The sequence below is a fragment of the Trichosurus vulpecula genome, chromosome 7 (genome assembly GCF_011100635.1).
Source record: "Trichosurus vulpecula isolate mTriVul1 chromosome 7, mTriVul1.pri, whole genome shotgun sequence".
Classification (NCBI taxonomy): domain Eukaryota; kingdom Metazoa; phylum Chordata; class Mammalia; order Diprotodontia; family Phalangeridae; genus Trichosurus; species Trichosurus vulpecula.
This window is the reverse complement of record NC_050579.1, coordinates 158304105-158309512: the sequence shown is the minus strand read 5'-3', so window position 1 is coordinate 158309512 and position 5408 is coordinate 158304105. Positions and strand designations below refer to the sequence as shown.

At 40.5% G+C, this 5408-nt stretch overlaps 1 pseudogene; it reads left to right on the top strand.

The window, feature by feature from the left end:
- Nucleotides 1-351: 351 nt before the first annotated feature.
- LOC118857689 lies at nucleotides 352-4330 on the top strand (annotated as a pseudogene).
- Nucleotides 4331-5408: the final 1078 nt, after the last annotated feature.

Here is a 5408-nt window from a genome sequence, read left to right as displayed (position 1 = left end):
CAAGCTGGGTACACACTTACTGAGGAAAAGAAGATCAGATTTTGCTACAGAGGGACTTACTACAATTCACGTGGCTATAAGATTACAGAGCAGGGATACTTAAAAAATCCAGCCATAGGAGAAGTGCACTTTGGAGCCAAGAAAATTCCACAACTTCCTTAGAGACTCAATATAATAATAGGACAGTTCTGGTGATTTTCTCTGGGAATATAATCAACCACCAGAGTAAAATACACATGGTTTGTTCTTATCACTGAAATTAAAGATGGAACCATAACTTTTATTTGTGTGTTCATTATTAAGCAAGGAGCTCCACCTAGGTGTACTGGGAAATGAGGAGAGGGGTAAGTTATGGCATATCCAGAAGTCTACAGCAGTGTCAAAGTCTGTGAACAGATGTTAGTTGCTGGGAATGTGGAAAAGTCATCAAAAATGTAGGGGACCTAAAAACCCCCAAACTGTACCCCCTTTTACCTCCCCAGGTTGCTGTCTCTCTTGTCTATGAGTTAGAGAATGGAAATGTCTTGTTGGTCAAAATGGCCAAACGTCTTACCCGTTACTAGATTTTAGGCTCGTGAATCTGGCAGAGGCACAAAACTGTCTCCTGGAGCCTTAAAGCAAAATATTTAACCCAATCCAATACATACCAGGCACAGGGCATCATGTTTTAGTTGCTATGGATCTTAACTTCCTTCACTAAAAGTAGGTAGGTAGAGGGCGCAGAGAGTTTGGTGTTCCACACTTTTTCAGGTTAGTCAGGAAAATTTCCTAACTGCAGCAAATACTTGCCCTCTTCACCTGGGCCCAGGTTCCCCACCCCTGATCTAGGCTCTTTCCACTCTGGGTTTTAAAATAGAAAATTTTGATCAATCAATAAGGTACTGTAGCAGACACTATGGCAGAGTTCTGAGGATAGGAAGGAAGGAAGGAAGAAAAAGAAAGAGAAAGAAAAAAGAAAAAGAAGGGAGGAGGGAGGGAAGGGAGTGAAGAAGGAAGAAAGGAAAAAAGGAAGGAGGAGGAGGGAGGGATACAAAAAATAAAGAAGGGAGGAAACAATTATTACAAAGACAAAAATATAACAGTCCCTGCCCTCCTTGAGCTTGCATTCTAAGGAGGAAGACAATATGTACACATATAAGAATAAATAGAAAAATAAATACGAGGTAGTTGTTGAGATGGGGAACTAAGAGCAGACCTGGAGGATCAGGAGAATAGTGCTTGAGCTGTATTATTCTTATTTTACAGGTAAGGAATATGAGTCCCAGGGAGGTTAAATGATCACCTAGGATTACAGAGAGTCCAGATCTTCCAGGTCCTAAATTCTACCTGCTCTACTATTTGGCCTCAAAAATCGGGCAGTGAACAATGCAGGATCATAGAAGGTAGCAGTGAAAAGAACACTGTCTCTGGAGTCAGATGACCTGAGTTCCAACCCCATTTCTTTCTTATACCCCCTCCCCCACCAAGGTTTATTCACAAAATTAATGAGAATATGCACATTCAAAAGTACTGTAGCAGGGCAAAAGATTTGAGAAATACAAAAAAGGAGGGGCAGGTTATGCCCAGTTCCAACTCATTGACTTCAGCATTCTTAGCTCTTCTATCTGGCTTTTGTCCCCTAGACCCAGTGTAAATGGGTCTTATTGTCTCTAGGCTAGAGTGTCTAAAACCCTACTGACCCTGGTATCTAACATTTCTGGACAAGTTAATTTTGGAATATGCTCAAGTAGATAGATTTTATTGGTCCGCATGATCATCCCAGGCTTGCAAGAGGAAATCCAATCAGGAAGCCTTCTGATAACATTGTGAGTGGTGGGTCCTCTGCCCACTTTTCTTTGGAATCACGTAGCTCACTATTTTCCCCCACGCAAGAGAAGATAGAGAACAACTACACTATTTCCATCACCTTAAAAATGAGAATAATTTAAAGAGATAGCCAGATTGCCCCCAAAACCTGCCTACCAGGCATGAGGGATAGCCAGTTTCAAGGCAGGGAAATTGGAGATAGAGTCTTACTTGAAGAACATTCTACTTATGAAGGTGCTGGCCATCATGATTATTTGGGGAGGGGGTGGGCCAGACCTGTGATTTCATTTGTTCCCAGTGGGGACAGTGTCTACCCATTGGTAAACATTTCCACCAATGAATATCTGCCAACTTGTCTGTAATTTATAGTCATAGAGAATTATTAGGCAGGCAAACTTCAGAAAAACCTGGAAAGACTTATATGAACTGGTGCCGAGTGAAGTGAGCAAAACCAGGAGAACACCGTACACAGTAACAGCCACAGTGTTCAAGGACTGATTTTGATAGACTTAGCCCTTCTTAACAATGCAAGGACCTAAAATTTTTCCAAAGGACTCATGATGGAAAATGCCATCCACATCCAGAGAAAGAACTATGGAAATGGAATGCAGAGTGAAGCAGACTCTCTTCTCTTTTGTTTTGTTTTCTTTCTCATGGTTTCTCCCATTCGTTATAATTCTTCTGTGCAACAGGACTAATGTGAAAGTGTGTTTAATAGGAATGTATGTGTAGAGCGCATATCGGATTGCATGCTGTCTTGGGGAGAGAAGGGGAGAAAATTTAAAACTTATGGAACTGAATGTTGAAAACTGAAAATAAATAAAATTTTTAAAAAATAATAAAATGCTGACTTTGAGTGAAGAGAGGAGCAGAAAGCAGCTTGTCCCACCAAGCCTCCCTCCAGGCCTGGCCAGGCCTCTTACACGGACCTTCTAGCCAGCATGGAATCTTCATCAGAAGTTTTACTGATTGCGAAGGAAGTGTGTCAGAAAAAGCAGAATGGGGCTCTATACCTTACGGCAGAAAGGATAGCTTGAGCACCTGAAGGGAAAAACAGGTTTACAATCAGCCAGAAAATTAGTCCTACATGCAGGAGACACAACCAATTTCCATTTTCCCAATGAAAGTATAGCTGTAAAGAGGTGAGATGTTATGAAAGACCTCCTTCAGCAGTTGCTACCCAAATTCGAGAGGAAAGTCAATCAAGAACTGGAACAGAAAAACAGAATGCTGCAAGAAGATCCTGTTTGTTTCAGTTTTATGGTTGTGTGTCAGGTGATCACTGCTGAGGACTTCTGGGCCAATTGTTTAAGCAAGTATACTGTGGATAGCCCTGCAGCATCCTATCACAAGCAGGATGTGGGCAATTCTGCAGCATTTCTGGCTGATGTCCTCCCTCAAACAGATGGCTATAATGGCCTAAGATGTAACATAACTTCTGATATCACTGAGTCCATATTCAAAGACCTACCCAGCAGTAAAAATGAAGCATGCAGAAAACATTCCACATAACATGACCCTAAAAAGAGTTCTGGATATGATTCTTTCAATCCTACTATTTTTATAGAGATTGGTTTGACACAGGGTCAAAAGATCTCTTTACAGAATGTGCCAAAATGGATGAAAAGGGTTTAAAAACAACGGTATCACTAGGAGTGAAAAACCCACTGCTAGATTTGACAGCACTGGAGGATAAATCATTAGATGAGAGCTATGGGGTTGCTTCTGTTCCATCTACCTGCAACTCTTCAAACTCCTTAAAGGATAATGACAGTGCTGTGCTTATCAAGAAGTTTAACCATTATAGTGCTGTGGTCCAGGCAGCAGGTCTCAGGAAACATGAAGCACAAAATGAACACAACAGTGAAAACAGCAGCAAAGACGGACACTCGCAGGATTCAGACTTCTTTCAGCCACCAGTCAAAAGGGGGAAGTTGCAGGAATCCATTGAATATGAAGATTTGGGGAAAAATAATAGCTTAAAAATAATTGCAATAAGCCTGAAGAAATCAGATAGGCATTATCATGGCCCAACTCCAATTCAGTCCCTCCAATATGCAACAAGTCAGGATATTATCAATTCTTTTTAGAGTATTAAGCTAGAGATAGAAACTTACACATCCGAACTAACTCAGGTTCTTTCAAATGGCACTGCAAGTAATACCATCACAGCTCTATCCCCTGGAGATGCTCTTATGGAGAGAGGACCACAACACACTATAAACCGAATGGTGCCAAATGACATTCAGTCAGAACTTAAACACTCATTATGTGGCCATGGGGGAGCTGCTGAGGCATTTCTGGTCCTATTTTCCAGTTAACAAACCATTCCTAGAAGAAAAGGTGGTGAGGATGAAGAGTAATTTGGAACAATTCCAAGCTACTAAGCTCTGCCTATTCCAAGAAAAAAATTAGAGATAGTATTTCAGCACAAATGCAGTTAAGTCACATAGAAGAGATACTGCAGACAGCCTACAGTAAACTGCACACATGGCAGTCCCAGTGCCTGCTAAAGAAGATGTGAAGGAGCCCTGGGCATTGGATGCTTTGGTCCTTGCAATGCTCTCTGTAGCAGTTGTGGGAACACACCCTGAGCAGGTTGAGCATCACCCAGATGATGCTACAGGGACTTCTGTAGCCACTGGACTAGGAGCTGATGCTACTGAACTTGCACATTCTGGAGTGAAAGGACCTGTGGTTAAACTTGAAAACTGGGAGGTGAATTGAGGCAGGACCGAAAGGAGCTGAATTGGAAAAAAATATATTTTAAAAAGACACTGTTTAGTGCAGTTACTCAGAAATTGCTTTTGATTTGCATTAAGAGCTGCTTTCAGAAATAAAAAGTAACTTTAAAAAGGCTGAATTGATTGAATCTGAAATTTTTTTTGTCTAACATTTTTTTAAGTATATTGCACAGGGTAGAAACTAAATTATTGTTTTTCCTCCCCTGGATCCTCATGTTTTACTGGATTCCGCTTGTACTTTACTGACACAGGTTGGAAAAAGGAATATTTTAAATAAAGCAGAGAGAAGCAGTCACTCTAACCATCAGGAGACAGTTGTGGTCAGAGACATCTTCTGCTCTGTGTTTCCTACGGAAATGAGAAGCAATAGAATTGCACTGAGCGCTTATTTATGGTTTGGGGTCCTGGAATGATACAAAGGGAACAATTTTGCAGAAAGTCTTGAATTTTGTATGCAAATTTTTTTCCCTCTTTTTCTTTTTTTAAAACGTTTTATTTTTCTCCAATTACATATCAAAACAATTTTTAGCATTCATTTTTACAAGATTTTGAGTTCTAAGTTTTTCGCCCTCCCTCCTTCCCCTCCCCTCCCTTCTTCCTAAAATGATAGGCAATTCGATATAGGTTATACATATGCTATCGTCTAAAAGTTATTTCCATCTTAGTCACAGTTGTGAAAGAAGAAACAGATCAAAAGAAAAAAACATGAAAAAGAATAAAGTAAGGGAAAATAGTATGCTTCAATCAGCATTCATAGTCCATCAATTCTTTATCTGGATATGGACAGCAGTTTCCTTCATGGGTCCTTTGTACTTGTCCTGGATCGTTGTATTGCTGAGAAGAGCTGAGTCATTCATA